General features: G+C 41.9%; 1 protein-coding gene across 17 annotated transcripts in view; it reads right to left on the reverse strand.

The window, feature by feature from the left end:
• The window catches only part of TRIP12 (thyroid hormone receptor interactor 12), a 150,641-nt gene extending 144,964 nt beyond the window's left edge, over positions 1–5,677 (reverse strand). For 7 of the 17 annotated variants that reach the window (XM_081262340.1, XM_081262335.1, XM_081262334.1 and 4 more), the window contains exon 1: positions 4,587–4,939. The gene's annotated coding sequence lies outside the window, so the exon portion shown is untranslated. Of the gene's footprint in view, positions 1–3,976; positions 4,117–4,267; positions 4,470–4,586; positions 4,942–5,576 lie in introns of those variants that run through there. The other 10 variants (XM_081262341.1, XM_081262338.1, XM_081262337.1 and 7 more) reach the window with 6 other exon arrangements.
• Between the last annotated feature and the right edge of the window lie 13,654 nt (positions 5,678–19,331).

The raw sequence follows: 19,331 nt of genomic DNA on the forward strand, positions 1-19,331 counted from the left end.
CAAGAGCGGTGGGCAGCTTTTCCATTGTAGGCTATGACTTCTTCAGTCAGTATAACCATGGAATTTACCAAGCTTCTACACACTCAAAACAAAGCAAATAAGCCTGAATAATAAATTCCTTTTTCTTCTGACCAATCCAGTTTAAAATACCATAGAAGGTATTAACACTGGAAATCTCAACCAATAATCTGAAACTATCAATAAGGTATTAGATTTAATCAAAGAACCACACTTTTTAAAATACAAAACATTAACCAAATTAAATTTTACTTAAAAATCAAGAGACTGAGCTGGGTGTGGTGGCAGATGCCTGCAATTTCAGCAATTTGCCCATAATCCCAAATTTCTAACATCTCTCATTAATGAGAAATTATTAACCCACAATGGATCAATCTAATGATGTCAGAGCCTTAAAGATACTTCCTAAAACCCCCAGCAACTTGGAACGCTGAGGCAGGAACCTCACAAGTTTGACGCCAGCCTGGGCAACTTGGCAAGACCTAATCTAAAAATAAAAATAAAAAGGGCTGAAGATGCAGCTCAGTAAATGGTAAAGCACACCTGGATTTAATTCCCAGTAGCAAAAAAAAAAAAAAAAAAAAAACTACAAGCACCAAGATTATACAACAACTACAATTATACTTATTGAGTAATATCCACCAGATCCTTATTCTTCCATCTTATCTGGCCTGGACTCCCTTCAGGCTTGACCCTGTTAACTGCAGCTTGGCCTACAGAAAAAGAGGCACAGAATAATCCCACTGGCTTAATACTGAAACATGTAGGTGACAATTAACATCTACTCAGGCATTCACACAACATATTAGGGTCACGTAAACAGGTCACCATCACTGATCAAACCTCAGAAAGCATTCTGAAAAATCTGTTGGGACAGAGAATTCTTCCAAGCATAAGACTACATGTTTGGCAAGACAAGGCTAACATACTGGCCTGGTCTGGGAATGAAATGGACATTATTTTTCAGTCAGGGTTATGAGTGCACCTTCGTATATATCACAGTGATGTGAGATAACTCTTGCCCTCAGGAAGCCTATAATCCATTTGGAGAAACAACAACATTTCAACAAATGCAGAACTATAATCCAAGAATTACAAAGAAAAAACTCATAGGGTAGAAGTTTGAGGATCCTAGCTGAAGGTATGAAGTTGTTCTTTGCATTCTATGGCTACTAGGTTACTATGTAGTAGGCATTTGCTTTGATTAGATGAGGAACAGTGCATGTTAGTAGGTCAGCAACAGCCAAGAATCAACTTGAGTGAAAAAAAGCAACAAGTAGGTTGCTGTTTTGACTCAAGTCCATCAAATTACCTGGGCAAACAGGGAAAATTAAAGAAGCAATTGGTATCACATTTGCTCAGAAAGACCTCACTCAACTTGGGGGGGGGGGGTAGTTTCCTCTCTATACTGTGTAAAGTCAACAGAGACCAAGAGTCAGAAACTTTTTTCTTTTTACTGGGATCTCTGACATTAGAAAGTCAATTTCATCGCAACCACAAACCAGAACAGGTATAAATGTGGTCAATAATAAAATTCCTCTGAAGTTTTTCTAAATATGATTAACAAGCTTATTCAGTAGGACATGAGAAAAAGTTTGTGCCCACTACCAATTAAGCAGCAATTTCTACCTATAAAGTGCTATATTTCATATCTTCAACCTACCTTATAGATGATGACCACCACACCATGGTGAGAAACTGCACCTTTTTTAATGACCTCAAAATAGTTAATGCAACTTTGTAAAACTGACAATATCTAGTACTTACTTAACACTATGGCTTTTTTCACAGCCATTGTTGGGTCTCAAAACGACCCGGTAAGGTAAAAGAGTAATTATCCATCCCCATTTTATAGATAAAATAAATGGAGAGCAGATAGGGAAGTGATTAGTTCAAGGTCACACTGGCAGTGTGAATTTCCAAGGCATAGATGTGTCTTCTTTGCTAGGATAAGGTTCTTAAAATAGGATCAGAAAACCTCATCTAAATAACATAAATATAGTAATCTTAAAAGTTAAAGTGGAAAAATAAACAATACTCAAAATTTACTTTGCTAGGTGAAAGCACTGATTTTTACCCTAGTCTAGCATCCCAGTCATTTTTAAAATATTTTACTATAGTACCTTGTGGAACTCTAAATACCAGAAGAGTTCTCAAACTTTTGGATAATTGGGAAAAAAAACACACAAAAAAATACCTGATCACAGACACAAATTAAATAGTAAATGTCAGCTGAGTGGACTTAAAACCTACCCATTCCTGAGAAAAGGGGAAGCAGATGGAAACAATGATAAATCTTAATTACAGTTTACAATTCTTTTGGATATTGGTACTTTCATGGAAAAGCAGACATATACAAAGCCCACAAGCCCAACCATGTTAATGTTCTCTTAAGCTTAAAGTAAATGAAATGTAGAAACTCTCTAATCGCACAAAATTAGAAACCCACACCAGTTCTGTATTGGTGGGGCTAAACAGGGCACAAGGAGTCAATAAGAAATTGTGTTTCAGCCAGGCACGGTGGCACATGCCTGTAATACCAGCAGCTCAGGAGGCTGAAACAGGATTATTATGAGTTCAAAGCCAGCTTCAGCAATGGTAAGGCGCTAAGCAACTCAGTGAGACCCTGTCTGGAAATAAAATACAAAACAGGGCTGGGATGTGGGTCAGTGGTCAAGTGCCCCTGAGTTCAATTCTCAGTACCAAAAAGAAAGAAAGAAATTGTGTTTATTTCAAAACTTAATATTGATGTTTACTCCAACATTTAATACTGAAGTCTTTGCATGGTATAAAACTCCCTACAATTTATTGTCTCTAAACCTATGGTAACTCCACTCCTCACTCTAACTGTCCCCACATCCAGTAGATGCGACACACACACAAGGCCTCACACACAGGCCTCCTGCCCTTTTTTTTTTCCCTAACACAATTAGGACCTTTGTTCCCAGCGTCCGTTTTTTACCCCACTCAATAGCTCTTTCAACTTTCTTTCACGTATTTTTTGTCTTGTTTTTAAACGAGATTCTAAGCCTCAACTTGCCAGGTCTTTAAATGAAATGCCAAAAATATCTAATGAGACTCTTGAGAGGAATAAAAGTTAAACACACATTAAAGGGCCTACAAAACGGAGGAAAGCCTGGAGATCGGGTGATTTGGCAGCCCAGGAAAGATCTGGAGAGCCGACTAGTACCGGAGGCGGCAGGAGGACAGTCAGACATCCAAGCGCAGTCAGCAGCCCACCACCACGCACACGTCCACACCGTCCCTCCCCCAATTCAGTAACGAAGCGGTTCAACCATCCCCATAGCCAGGCGCGACGCTCCAGCTCAATCTCCCCCACAGTAAAACGGCATTATTCAAAACAAGCCCGTCCTGAGGGTTTGGAAGCTGCCCCTTCCTCCCCTCACCACAGGAGCTCAAAGGTGTAAGTTATCACCCTCCCAATTTGCACGAGCTTTACATTTAAGATATTCTCCGTTTCTGAGGAATCAAGAGGGCCCCCCCGGGGGGGGGGGACCATAGGGTCAGGCATTCGCAGCCCTCGTTACTCCGACTCCCCCTGACTTGTCTCTGTACTAGCGCCCCGCTCACTTCGGGGCAGGAATGAGGAGGGGGCAGACACGACGGGCAGACATCATAACAGGTTTTATGTAATCCATATATAAACTAATCGCCTGAGTCTCTATGAATGTAATGCGACTGAGGTGACAATTGGACCACCTCCCTCCCTAAGCCCTAGTTAACCTCCCCACCCACCCACTCCCAGTCCCATCAATCTCTACGGATATTGCTCCCTTCCTCTCAGCCAAGTTTCTCGGCCTTTTCCATGCCCGCCACCAACCCTCACGTCGTCACCCTTCCTCAGCCCCAACTTCCCACGGCTAAAACAACTGCCCCGCGCAGCCCCGGCTCGGAGCTCGCCCGCCCCCAACCGTCCCCCCGGCAGGAAACCCCTTACTGTGGTCTAAAGTCACTCCGGCCTCTCCCTCCTCTGACCCTCGCTTCCCACAACTGTTGTCACTCGAGCTGCTCCCTAGTTTCCATTTCCGGGCCGTCCCCGGCCCGAAGCCTCCCCTCTCCCGGTTTCCGGGCCCCCAGTCCCATTTCCGGGGAACCCTTGCCGTCTTCACACCCCCCACCTGCACTTCCGGCCCCCCACTTTCTCCCTTCCTAGACGCCCTCCAAGCTCCAAAGCCCACTTCCGGCCCCCCCAATCCCCGCTGGACTCCCCAAGACCCACATGCCTCACCCCGATTCCGTGAAGGTCCCTCCTCATTGCCGGGGGCCGGAGGGGGGACCCAGCGACCCCGCCCCGCTCCCGCCGGCCCCGGTCCCTCAGGCCGCGGTCTTCCTCGAGCGCCTCGCCCGTCAACCCCTGGGCCGGTCCTTCCGCGGCCCAGCCGCCACCGCCAAGAGCAGGCCGAGCGGGGGCCGAAACGCGGCGATGACACAACCGGGCTTCCTGGGACTTTCTGTTCCAGCTCCTCCCCCCCCGTCATCCCCCACCCCTCAGTACGGCCCCCCTCCCCCAAGCCTGCCCCAGCCGCTCAGCACTGCTCCCCAATTACCTAGTTAGGCCCCAAAGTCTCCGGTCCGGACTCGGTGGCGCGGCAGTAACTTCCACTCGCTCCCCCCACCCCCCCCGGCGGCGGCGGCGGCGGCTCCTCGGGTCCCTTCAATTATCAGCTGAGCCGCAGCACCGCGCCCGGCGTGCGCCTCCGCCCGCGCCGCCTCTCCCCGCCCGTTCCAACACCCTCTGGGAACTACTTTTCCCCTTGGCCCCTGCTCGCTGGAGCGTCCGCGGGACCGGTCCCGCTGCCTACTCGCGGGCCATCACATCGCCCCTCCCTCCCCAGGCCTCGGATCAACTCTCCAAGCGGCCTCAGATCTCCTCCCGATCTCTTCGAGGGACCAGGAAGGGGACTGTGGGACTCCGCTTGGTATCCCTCCGCCGGGGTCACCCCCTCCCCTCTGTGGTAGCAGGAACTAATTCCCCTTCGGGTCACCCAAGACCTGGACGTGGAAATTTCACGGACCAGGGTTCCTTGTGACCCTTGGAAGAAGAAACGATCTCTCCGAGTTAGAAACACCCCTGCCAGCTCAAAAGCGTGATTCGGTTTAAACTAGGGCTTTGGCCTCCTGACCCCAATCAAGCCCCGCCCCTTCCTGGTTGTCTTAGCGACGGCGGTGGCGTCCCAAGATGGCGTCGTGGTTGCCGGAGACACTGTTCGAAATTGTAGGACAAGGCCCGGCGCCGAGCAAAGACTATTATCAATTATTGGTCACCCGCTCTGAGGCAAGTGCGAGCCGCGGTTTACTCTCTCTCCTAATCCCCTAAACGGCTGGGCTGGGGCCTGGAAGGTGGGCCGCGCCACGCCGAGAGCGACCGTGGCCCGCCGGAAGCGCCCTGTCCCAGCTCGGAGTCAGAGATTTCCCTCGTCACCTCGGCCCGGCGGCCCTCGTGTCCCTTCTCTCCCCCAGCCCGGCTCGTCCCGGGCGAGCCTTTTCTGCCTCCCCACAATGCCGCCCGCTCCCTTCCCGCCTCTCTGGCTTCTTACCCGCAGCGTTCCCTCCGCGCGCAGAGAAAAACCGGCGTCTCCAGCTTGCGTGCCGCCTCACCTCAGCGTGGGAAGAAGGGAAAGAAAGACTCAGCCAAGTGTCCCGAGGAGGAGCCGGCAGGGGAGGGGAGAGAGGGACGGTCTCTTTCGCAGAGTAGGACTTAATTGTGGGGAATTTGACGAAATCTCACAGTGGTCTTTACGAGTACCACGGCCACGTCGAGACTTGCTCATTCCTAGCAGGAATGGGCGATTGGGAGTCCTCCCCTTACCTTTTGGAGCCCCTTCTATCCCATTGAAAGTGTGCGGGGGGCGGGGGGTGGTTCAAAAATGTTTCGGCTGCTCGGCGCGTCAGCCCCACCCATAATGACATCTGCTTCACAACAATAAGACCGAGGATTCTGTTCTCGCTGGAGTAGGGTAACTATCGGCCTGGTTTTATGACTGCTTTAGTTATTAAAGGTGGGCTTTTGGGTGATTTGTTATGCTCATGAAATGATCGACTTGAGCTGGTTTCTGATTCCTGGACTGTCACTGAGCTCTTCATGCACCTTAAATAGATAATAATCTCTAAAAAGAAATTTAGAGATACACACACACACACACACACACACACACGCATGCACGTTTGGATGTGGATATTGATTATGCCTTAAGTTTTCCTAGAAGCCCCCCAAAAGAGTAATTTTTCTTATATCTTTTAAAATAGAAGTAATAATATTCACATATTTTTAAATGATTTAGAAATATTACAAGCATAATATCAGTCAAATTTTTTAATTTTTACATTTTTTTCAAATAATTTACACACTTATTTTCGCGATTTCTTAAATGTTGAAATGTACCCTATTCTGAATATTTTTAGAAGGATCATTGACTTTTCCATTGGCTTTGAAGAGATACGATCCTAATAATTCACTTTCTGGGATAAGTGATCAAAAACGTAATAGTATCTTATAATCCTACGTGATTTTTATTTTCATTTATTGAAAGTAAATTAGAATGTTCTAATTTTCACTTTAGAGTCATTTCCATACCCTTTAAATTTTTTGTTTTGAGTATTTCTTTTTTTCCTAGAGGGTCTGGTATCACAAGTGTGCTGCACATTCTGATGTTGTAAGCCTCCACAAGTTGAGGCTGTTTACCTTTTAATTTTAGTAAATTCATATTGAGAGAGTTATTGGCATTCATTTTACTCCAGAATGCTTCTGCTGTTGATATTCTTCAGATTTTGTTCTTTAACTTGAGCACAATTCTTCCTCTACTCTGTTTTATGAAAGCTTCCCTCTTGCTCCCCCAATTTTTCTCTTTCTTTTTTTTTTTTTTTTTTTTTTTTTAATACAGGGTCTTGCTAAGTTGCACAGGCTGGCCTGGAACTCTTGCCATCCTGCCTCAACCTTCTTGAGTCACTGGGATTACAGGCATGTGTCACCTCCCCTGGCTCCTTTATATTCTTTTTTTTTTTTTTTTTTTTTTTGAAAGAGAGAGAGAGAATTTTTTTTAATTATTTTATTTTGCTGGATTGTAAATATTTATCTTTATTTTGTTTATTTATTTTTATGTGGTGCTGAGGATGGAACCCAGGGTCTCACACATGCGAGGCGGGCACTCTACTGCTGAGCCACAACCCCAGCCCGAGAGAGAGAGAATTTTAATATTTATTTTTTAGTTTTCGGCAGACACAACATCTTTGTTGGTATGTGGTGCTGAGGATCGAACCCAGGCCGCACGCATGCCAGGCGAGCACGCTACTGCTTGAGCCACATCCCCAGCCCCCTTTATATTCTTAAATTAAAAAAAAAAAAAAAATAACAGATCAAAAACTCTTCTTTATTTCAGGTCCTCTTCTGTCAATGATTTATGTATAAAACGCTTTTGAAAATCTGATCTATAGCTGGGCATGGTGGCAAATACCTATAATCCCAGCAACCCAGTTGCTGAGGTTCAAAGCCAGCCTCAGCAACTTTATGAGACCCTAAGCAGTTTAGCAAGACCCTGTCTCTAAATAAAATATTTAAAAAGGGCTGAGGATGTGGCTCCTTAGTTAAGCACCCCTGGATTCAATCCCTGATTCCCACCCCTCCCCCTGCCAAAATAAAATCTAATCTGTTATCTTTTGGGGGGGGTGGGGAGGGTACTAGGGATTGAACTCAGGGACACTTGACCACTGAGCCACATCCCCAGCCCTATTTTGTATTTTATTTAGAGACACAGTCTCACTTGCTTGGTGCCTTTCTGTTGCTGAGGCTGGCTTTGAACTCTCCATCCTCCTCCTTCAGCCTCCTGAGCTGCTGGATTACAGGGGTGTGCCACTTCACCCAGCTCTGGTCCATTATCTTCCAAGCATAGTGAATAACCTCCCACAGTTCTACCAATGAGAGTTAATCTCAAATCTGGTTAATTCACCCTCATTTTAAAGTAGAATTTGTTGTAAAAAAAAAAATAGCAAGCAAAAATATACTTTTCACTCAACTATCTTGAGAGTATGCTATTTTCAAACCACAAGATGATTTTTTCCAAGTCTGAGTACAGGAAACTCAACATTCAGTAAAGAGGTGGTCTGACATAAATAAGTACTGAACAACTGGAATTAAATGATCTTATAAAATGGACTTCCTTAAATTGTTGCTTGAATATTTCACTCCCTTCTCTTCTGACTATTCCACAAACTGTTTATTATCCAGTATAAGCTCTAAATTTAAATGGATCTTGCCTTAATGAAGATTTCTTTCTGTTTTTTTTTTTTTTTTTTCTTTTTTTGGTCTGTTGTTCTCTGCATTTGTTATGTTGTTGTTGGCTTTGAATCCAAATAACTGCACATTTGACATGAATCTGAGGGCAAATATCCCATCCATGTCATATGTATTTGAGGACAGATATCTCATTTGTGTCATTTATGTATATAACATTAGCATAGTCCAGAGCATAAATGTAACATGTAAATATTTTCTTTGTCTTCTTGCTTGTACAAGTAACAGTAAAAAATATAGTTTTATGCTTTCTATTAACAATTTGATGCCATGTTGATTTTTGTGGACATTTTTTTGCTTTGTCAGAAAATTGACTTTAATTATATAGCTTGAGACCAAGAAGTTTAACTCTCAGATCTGATTTTTACAACAATGATCTCAAGTCTTAAAAAAAAAAAAAAAAAAAAAAAAAAACAGCTGGGATGCTGTGGTTGCCTGTAATCCCAACAATTTGGAGGCTGAAACAGGAGGATAGGAGGATTGCAAGTTGAAGACCAGTCTTAGTAATTCAGTAAGGCCCTAAGTGAGACCTTGTCTCAAAATTTAAAAAAAGGGGTGGGGATATGGTTCAGTGGTAGAGTGCACCTAGGTTCAATTCCCAGTACCAATTAAAAAAAAAAAAAAAAAAACAACACACAGTGCACTGCTTTCTAAATCAAATATTTAGCCTGACCCAGTGGCACATAACTGTAATCCCAGTGGTTTGGGAGGCTGAGGCAGAAGGATTGCAAGTTCAAAACCAGCCTTAGCAATTTAGCAAGGCCCTAAACAACTTAGTAAGACCTTGTCTCAAAAGAAAAAAGAAAAAGTTCTTGGGATGTAGCTCAGTAGTTAAGCACCCCTGGGTTTAATCACTGGTACTAAAAAAAAAAAAAAAAAAAAAATTACCCACTTATTCTAGTTTTTATAGTACGAGTATGTGTTCTTGTATTGAATTTTGATTCTTTAAAAAGTATATTAAGGGACTGGGGATGTGGCTCAAGCGGTAGCGCGCTCGCCTGGCATGCGTGCGGCCCGGGTTCGATCCTCAGCACCACATACCAACAAAGATGTTGTGTCCGCCGAGAACTAAAAAAAAATAAATAAATATTAAAAATTCTCTCTCTCTCACTCTCTCTCTCTCTCTCTCACTCTCTTTTAAAAAAAAAAAAATCTTGAATGTTATTTAGGCCAGAAATATTTTACACATAGCTTCTAAGAAAGTCTTATATTTCTATTCCTGAATGAGGATTTGTTTATCCTTAATTTTAAGCAACAACTTGGCATTTGCTATAAGGACACAAAATATAGGATATTTCTGGCTTCAAAAAATGCATTATCCATTCAACAAATACGTACCAAACATCTTTTGGTACATAATTTATATGCCAAATACTATTCTAGAAGCTAGGGAAATATCAATGAACAAAACCAAGTTCCTTCCTCTCATGAAATATATAATCTGGTAGGAATAATGCAGTATTTGATTTATATAAACAATTATATGGTTTAACGTGTGTGTGGGGGGGGGTGGTGTTTAACACTAAGGAAGTTCATTAGTAATTGCCCAGTTAATAAATGGTACAGTTTTTTGTTTTGGTTTGGTTTTTGTGGTACTCAGAATTGAACTCAGGGGCACTCGACCATTGAACCACATCCCCAGCCCTATTTTGTATTTTATTTAGAGACAGGGTCTCAGTTGCTTAGCGGCTTGCTTTTGCTGATACTGGCTTTGAACTCAAGATCCTCCTGTCTCAGCCTCACAAACCACTGGGATTATAGGGGTGCACAACCACGCCCAGTTCCAATAAATAGCACAGATACTTTAAAATCTGTTATTCAAGATGGCATGGTAGTGCACACCTGTAATCCCAGGTATCTAAAGACTAAGGCAAGAGGATTACAAATACAAGTCAAACCTGGGCAATTTAGCAAGACCCTGTCTCACAATAAAAAAGGGTTGGGGATTCCACTCAGTGGTAGAGCACCCCTGGGTTCAATCCCCAGTACTAAATATATAAATAAGGAAGGACATAAGTGTGTGTGTGTGTGTGTGTGTATACATACATACGTACATATTCCATAGGAAACAAAAAAAATCACTTTATAACAGAAAGGTATTGTTATCAGTGTTCTTATAATTTCATCTTCTGGTTCTAGGATTGTAGGTCAATGGGAAAGCACTTACCTAGCATAAGGGAGACCCTGGGTTTGATCCCCAGTACCCCAAAAGAAAGAAAGTATGTCTTTTTTGTCTTCTCCAAATGGAAGTGTGACTTACGGTGGCCAAAACTGATGACTTAGGTTTCATATGGGAAAAGCATTAGAAACTGTAACCATATGCTAAGGAAATGAGAATTGGCAGGTATGGCCTTTTGCAGCCAGTAACGTAGTGGCCCTCCCAAGGACACCAACATGTAATATACACTCCAACCAATGAAAGAAGGAAGAATTGGATAATAAATTAGTCTTGTTTCATCTGTTTTACTAAATGCTATTCAAAACTCCGAAAACATGCCAGGCATAGTGATGCACGCCTGTAATCCCAGCGGCTCAGGAGGCTGAGGCAGGAGGATTGCAAGTTCAAAGCCAGCCTCAGCAATTCAGGGGAGGCCTTGTCTCAAAATAAAAAAGGGCTGAGGATGTGACTCAGTGGTTAGGCACCCTTATTCAATCCCTTACACCATTGAACAAAAAAAAAAAAAAAAAAAAAAAAAAAAAAAACTTCAAAAATATATCCGAAACTAATGTCAATTTGGGAGGGAAAAAAAGGAATCAAGCCCACCACCACCACCAAAAAAATACAGATGATTTTTTTGTTCCTTTTGGTACTGGGGGGTGAAGCCCCAGGCCTCACACATGCTAGGCAACTACTGCATCACCAGTCTCAGTGCAACTGGTTTTGAAGTGTAAACTAAAAACACCTAAGGTCACATGCCAGTCTGTGGCAGGAAACCATCATTTCAGTGAATTAAAGCTAGGCTTGCTGAGGGCTGCTTGAGAGACAACAAAGAACTGTGCTAGTGCCATTTCAAACTACAGACGATTGTGGAAATTTAAAATTTAAATGCAGTCTAATAAAAATGTTAATGCATGCACCCTTAGACCCAGCAAATCCAGTTCTAGGGTTTTATGTCCAAAAGTGCTTTCACATACACAAGGATATGTGAGTGAACAAGAATACCCACCAAAGAAAATTAATTGTAAAAACATTTTTCCATTAGTGGAAATGTGGTTAAACTGTGATTCATTCATACCATAGGATACTATGCAATCTTTTAAAACAATGTGGTAGATTTTTGTGTACTCAATTGACCAAATAAAATCTTTAGCATTGAAAGGCAAATTGCTGTTAGACATAATATGGTCCCATTTAAGAAAAGAAATTATTTTAAATAAATGTTATTGAAGTTTCAAATAAAATGTTAGAGGGGAAAACAAGTGATTCACTCTTAAGGACAGAGTACTTTCACTTTCTGTGTTCATATTTCTCAAAGAGCTGTATTTTCCACAGTGGGCATTTATTTTTATAACCAGAGAAAAGTAATATAATAAAGATTTTAAATACACTGGGTGAGACAGCGCACACCTATAATCCCAGCAACTGGGGAGGCTGAAGCAGGAGGATCACAAATTTGAGGCCAACCCAGACAACCTAGTGAGACTGTTTCAAAATTAAATAAAAAGGGCTGTGGGTTTAAATCAGTGATAGAGCACCCTAGGTTAAATCCCCAGTACCAAAAAAAAAAAAAAAAAAAAGACTGTTTAAATTGCCCTGTTCTTCACCTCAGCTTTCCTGTTTTACCATTGCTACCTCTGCTGCCTCTTAAATATTGGGCAGCATTGGTAGGTAGATCCCTAAAACTGCTGTTTGGTGGGCAGAGAATAATTCTAATACTAGAAATTGAGAGACTTACTAACAAATAAATTAATGATTCTCATAGAATTTTAAGTAAGTTTTAGGATCTACACACTCCTGACTTTACTGTTTCCTTTTTTAAAAATTAATTAATATTTTTATTTGGCACTGGGGACTGAACCCAGGGGTAATTTACCACTCAGCTATATCCTAGGTCCTTTTTATTTCTTATTTTAATGCAGGATCTTGCTGAGGCTGGCCTCAAACTTGCAATCCTCCTGCTTCAACCTTCCTGGTCACTGGGATTATAGGTATGCACCTACCAGACCTGACCCCCATTCATTTATTTATTTTAAAGGCTCACCTCTTTTTTTTAATATTTTTAGTTGTAGATGGACACAATACCTTTATTTTATTTATTTTTATGTGGTGCTGAGGATCGAATCCAGTGCCTCCCACATGCTAGGCAAACACTCTACCACTGAGCCACAAACCCAGACCCTGGCCCCCTTTTAGTTGTATTAAATTTTTCTTTCTCTTCTTTTTTTATTTCTTCCTATGGTGCTGGGGCTTGACCCCAGGGGTGCTCTGCCACTGAGCTATATCCCCAGCCCTTTTTATTTTTTATTTTGAGTCAGGATCTTGCTAAATTGCAGAGACTGTCCTCAATCTTGTGATCACCTGCCTCAGCCTATCAAATTGTTGAGATTACAGGGCATGCACCACTGGACCGAATATAGGTCATTACTTTTGAGAAAATGAAGGATTGCTTTTTTTTTTTTTTTTTTTTTTTTTTTTTGGTACCAGGGGTGCTTAACCACTGAGCAACATCCCCAGCCCTTTTTATCTTTTATTTAGAGATAGGGTCTCACTAAGTTACTTAAGGCTGGCTGGGCGCAGTGGCGCACACCTGGAATACCAGTGGCTCAGGAGATTGAGACAGAAGGATCATGAGTTCAAAGCCAGCCTCATCAAAAAGCAAGCCCCTAAGCAACTCAGTGAGACCCTGTCTCTAAATAAAATACAAGAGGGCTGGAGATGTGGCTCAGTGGTCAAGTGCCCCTGAGTTCAATCCCAAGTACCAAAAAAGAAAAAGTTGCTTAGGTCCTTACTAAATTGCTGAGACTGTTCTTGAAATTGGGGTCCTCCTGCTTTCCAAGCTGCTGGGGTTATAGCACCCCTGTGCCCAGCTGAAGGATTGCTTTTAACAGATTTTCTCAAGCAACTTGAAACGATATTAAATAAATACTAGATTGCACACACTGGGAGCTTGATGGGGTGCAATCAACCTGATATCAGTATTTTCCTTGGGGACTCTGGAATCCCAAAATCATACTCTGCTGCAGCCACCACCACTCCATTCACACTCACAAAAAGGTCCCTAAGACAGAGTTGAAGCAGAGAGATGGAGAAGGTATACATGCCTTCTTTGTTTCTGCCTGTTTTTCCTTTGTCCCTAAGGGAACCACGCCCACTGATGGAAGTCTGCAGATTTTCAAGCCAGGCTGTCCACTCTGCTCACTGGCCACCAGCTACAGCTCAAATGTTTCCACATAAAAAGAACTACTGCTCCTTTTAATGTCCAAAAGTTGGGTGATACTTGTACTCACTTATTTTCTTCAACCCCATTTTATATGCCTTGACTTACCCTCCTCTTTTCAGCTGTCTTTTTGTCTGTCTCCTCTCGTGGTCCCTCCTCCTCTCTGCCCTTCTTCACTGCATCTGAGGACCTTCGCCCACTGTGGTCCAGCCCTCATCAAGGTGTGTTTTGATTTTACCTACTCCTGCCATTCACATCTTCACCTGCGCTTCCTGACAGCAAGACTGCGGTGAACATGTCCTTCCCTGCCCTACAGGTTAGGCCAGGTGTGGGTAATAATAAACTGCATTCTTCTTCTTCTATTCCTCATGTCTGACACATTTTAGAAAAATTATTCCCAACCTTGTTACACTCTAGGACGCACCTAATTAGAGTTGTGAAATCACTTCTAATCAGAAACTTTAAATCCCTTCTAAATGGCATTTGTCACTTTGAGAAGGAGAAGAAAGACATGACACAAGTAAAGCGATTAAGCTCTTAAAAAAAAACAACAATATTCAATACTAGGCTTTATCATAACCCAGTCACCAAGTGGATCCTGAGTCTTCATTTCAAAATTACATGACACCTGGGCAGAGCTTGGTATCTCTCTTTCCAGGTAAATCATTCAGCACCTATGAGCACCTGCCCAATCTGGATAGTCAATTTGGTCTCACCCTACGTTGACACAGATTTGCTTCATAATTATGTAGGGCAGTAGAGCACTTAATTGGGAGTCACTGAGTCACGGATCCTTTCATTCCTTTTGTTAGTCTGCAAGCTCTTGACCTGGGGCTAGGCACTTAATTTGTCTGGTCCCCAGTTGCCTCATCAACATAATAAGATTACTAGTCAAGGATATCACTAAGGTTTATTCCATCTCTAAAATGCTATTTCACATGAAAAGTAGTGTTTGATATTAAAAAAAAAAGCACTGGATTTTTTTTTTCTTTAGAAAAATTGGGTTTGCATCAAAGACTCTATAGCTCTGTGACTTCCTGTAAATCTTAACTTGCCTGACCATCCGTTTCTTCAGCCCCTGGCTACTTCACAGATAGGGCAAGAAACAAATATATATATAAATCACTCCAGTGTTTCAAAGAAAATGTTCATGATCAAGGAAGGTTGGAAAATCCTAAATGAAACAAAATTATATTTGCTTCTTTTCTCTTAAATTTCTCTAAGTCTTAAAATCTTACTACATATCATGAATTCTCTTCTCCTTAAGAGGAGAATGCAGTAGGAAACTTTTACTAACGACATGTGACAGCAGAATGCTCTTTGCCCTCAAGATCCAAGAACCAAGACTCTGGAACACTCTTCAGAAAACACCCAACAGTATCCCTAGAGCAGTAAAACCAAAGAGATGTTCGCCTAATACCAGCCCCAAAGCAGTCAAACTTCACCTTTCCCATGAGAAGTTCATAGGAACCCTTTAATCATCTCACATTACTTTATTTAGTCTGGGGGTGGGGGTGTGCTGGGGCTCCAACCCAGGGCCTCACATGTGCCAAGCAAGCACTCTACCACTGAGCTACGCCCCCAGTCCTACTTATTTATCAGCTTCCTTTTCCACAAAAATACCTCTTGTTGCTATACTGTTACATACACCTAATCCCAGGTACTCTGTAATTCCAGGCTTTTGGGAGACTGAGGCAATTGGATCCCAAATTCAAGGCTAGCCCAGGGAATTTAGCAGTCCTTCCTCTAAAATAAAGAGCTGGGGTATACCTAGTGAGTGGCAGAGCATCTGCCTAGGATGCACAAGACCCTAGGATATGCAATCCCTAGCACCCCCCAGAAAACCAAAATATGTAGGTTGTTTTGATTGGAATTACTATGAATGTATAGATCAATTTGTGATGAATTGACATCTTGCAACATTAACTTTCCAATCTAAAAATATAAAAAAACCCTCCTTTTCAAAGGTTTCAGGTTGGTTGGTTTGTTTTGTGGTACTAGGATTGAACCCATATGTGTGCAAGGCACCAGTTCTACTTTAGGTTTTTTGTTTTACCTTTTGTTTTGTTTTATTTTTTGAGGTACTAGGGTACAGCCCAGGGCCTTTCCATGCTGAGAAAGTGCTGAACCACTGAGCAACACCTCCAACCCTTTTTTTCTTTTTTCTTAAAGAAACGGTCTCACTAAGTTGCCGATGCTAGCTTCAAACTTGGCAATTCTCCCTCCTTATCCTCTCAAGTGACTGGGATTATATAGATACATACATACATACACACACACATATATATATGTATGTGTGTGTGTGTATTAAAAAAAGGGGGAGGCGGGGGCGCTGGGGGTGGAACCCAGGGCTCAATGAATACTAGGCAAATGTTCTACCACTACACTAAGCTATACACCAAGCCCTTAGATATTCTTTAACTTGGTCACTATCACGTATAATATAGCAAACACATATTTGTATTTACATTTTTAGACTTTTAGCTTAGGTGTTTGTGGGGGGTTTTCTATTATAAATGATATTACCTCTCAAAATTGTATCATCTGTTCATGGCTGGCAATAAATACCCAACTGATTTTTTTTTTTTAAACTAGGGATTGAACCCTGTGCTATTCTACTCCTGTGCTATATCCTCAACCATTTTTATTTTTTATTTTGACACAAGATCTTGCTAAGTTGCCCAAGCTGGCCTTGAACTTCTATCCTCCTGCCTCTACTTCTGAGTAGCTAGAATTAGAGTTGTACACCACTACACAATGTGGCAAAACACATTTGATTTTTTTGGCAAGTTTCCTTTTATCTAATGAACTTGCTATATTACCTGTTGGGTTTTTTTGGGTTTTCCATGATATATTTATGTCATCTCTGAATAGTGACTTATTTTTTTTCTAATCCTCATGTCTTCTTTATCCTTGCCTTATTGTGTTGGCTGAGATTTCCATGAAAATTTCAAAAAGAAATTCATCCCTTTATTTCTTAGTCATGGACTTATGAAGAAAGTTTTAAATATTTTGCCCTAAAATTAAACCCTACACTATAGGTTTTTTAAAAATCAGATTATGGCTGGGTTCAGTGGTGCATACCCATAATCCCAGCAACTCAGGAGACAAAGGCAGGAGGATCGAAAGTTTGAACTTGCTAAGCAACTTAGCAAGACCCTGTCACTAAATAAAAAATAAAAAAGGGCTGGGGATGTGGCTAAGTGGCACATCCCTGTAATCCCAGCGTCTTGGGAGGCTGAGACAGGAGGATCACAAGGCCAGACTGGGCCACTTAGACCCTGTCTTAAAATACATTTTTTTAAAAGGACATAGTTCAGTGGCAGAATGCTTGCCTAGCATGTGAAAGGCTCTAGTGCCATCTCCATTACTGAAAGAAAAAATAAATAAATAAAATAATTAAGACTTGATAAAGTGAGTCAAGAGTTTGCAAATTATTCTTTGGTTTTGAAAATAAATATGTTTCTGAGGCTGGAACCCAGGACCTGTACATGCTAGACAAGCATTCTACCATTGAGCTATATCCCCAGCCTGTTAATTGAGCATTTTATTCAAATCTCCTCTTTGGAAATTTAAAATTTAAAAAGTGTAACACAAAAGAAATATCTATATTCCAAATGTGTTATATACCAAGTTTTAATACCTTGTGCTTCCAAAATCAAGATAAACGTGTTTTGGTGCAGACAACAAAGGAAAGCATTCATCATCATTATGAATACAAAAAATTTCTTACAAGTATTTCATTATTCAGAAACAGGTGAATATAATCCCAGCAACTCAGGAGGCTGAGGCAAGAGGATCCCAAGTTCAAGGCCATCCTCAGCAATTTAGCAAGGCCCTGTCCCAAAACGAAAAATAAAAAGGGCTGGGGTTGCAGCTCAGTGGTAGTGTACCCCTGGGCTCAATCCCTAGTGCCAAAACAACAATAACAGCAAAAACACAGTGTTTCATTGTTTGGGAAGCTGAGCTCTATCTGACCAACCCTCTCTGGATTCCTGCTGGTACAAATCAGGTGTAATTGGAGAAGAATGCACACCTGAAGATCATGGCAGGTTCAGATACTCCAGCTTGGCACCAACTTGTGGAACACTGAGAGTTCACAAAAACACAGTGACCATTCTGAGTTGATAATATCAAGCCAGGAAGGCTATAAGTAAGGAATTTTCAATGATTTTGATATAAATTTGATATTTGTGATAGAGAAGAAAATTTGGTGGACATGGCTAATGATTCAAATGATTCAACTCTTGACACAAAAGTCTTATCACTCAACATTTATGGATCTTTTAGACTTTAGAATTGAAAAGTATCCTAAAATCAGCAACATTTTAAAAGATTGATTTCAACTTATAACTCACTCATTTAACTGATTTTTTTTTTTTTTTTTTGGTGGTGCTGGGAATTGAACCCAGGACCTAGTGCATGCTAAGTACATACTCTACCACTGAGCTACATTCCCAGCTTGATTCAACTAATGTCTGAGTGTCTGCTATGTACTACCAGGTATTATGCCAAGCACTGAGGATATGGTTGGAAGCAAAAGTCCATTCTCTGTGCCCTCTTGGTACTTGTCCAATGGAGGAGATGGAAACTTATCAGGTAAACATAAACCAGACTAAGATGTCTACCATGGTAAATGCTATCAAGATACCCAGCCAGGCACACCTGTAATCCCAGCAATTCAGGAGATTTAAGCAGGAAAATGGCAAGTTTGATGCCAGCCTCAGCAACCTAATGAGTCCCTAAGCAATTTAGCAAAACCTTGTTTCAAACTAAAACATAAAGCCGGTGGGTGCTATGTTGCACACCTATAATCCCAACAGCTGGGGAGTTTGAGGCAGGAGGCCACAGCAATGTATTCAAACCCTTAGCAACTCAGTGAGACTCTGTCTCTAAATAAAACTAAAAAGAAAAAAAAAAAAAGGCAGGGGTGGGGGTGGGAGGGAGCTGGGGATGTGATTCAGTGGTAGAGTGCCTCTGGGTACAATCCTCAGTACCAAAAGATTAAAAGAAGATATCCCAGAGGGCTAGAGCCTACAGCAGGAGGCCCTGGGTTCAATCCAGGCAGTGGGAATGTCCAGGCTGTTAGGGCAGGATGTGGCCTTGCTCAGGTGCATTGGGGAAGGTTGTCCAGAGGGAGTGAAGCTTGACCTGAGTCCTGGAAGACTGTGTGAGAGGAAAGATAGCCAGCCCAGCTAGAGCACAGCTGTGCAGGCTTCTTAGAACACCATCAGGAGCACTGTTCTGAAGCTGAGAAACAGACCTTTGGCTTTTGAGCAGCAGAGGTAGTACATTCTTATATCTCTAAAATCAAGGTTCGGCTTTCTTTGCTTTTTTTCTGGGCTATATGTAAAATAATAATGCATCTTGAGGAGGATGGCAATTTAGAATGGATGACATGATGGTCAGGTTCGAATTTTTATAAAATCACATTGGATGTAATGCGGGAAACATTCGTGATTATGTGCATGGATTAGGATTTTCTTTATAATAAAATGGAGACATAGACTACCAATGCTGAGGATTCTAATATTAATTTTCACCTATATTTCGCTGCCTGATTTCAGAGCTTTCGTTTTATCCACAGTCTCTTTGTTCTTACGAATTTCATAATAATTAAACACTAT

This window comes from Spermophilus citellus (assembly GCF_964194105.1).
Source record: "Spermophilus citellus genome assembly, chromosome: 11".
Taxonomy (NCBI): domain Eukaryota; kingdom Metazoa; phylum Chordata; class Mammalia; order Rodentia; family Sciuridae; genus Spermophilus; species Spermophilus citellus.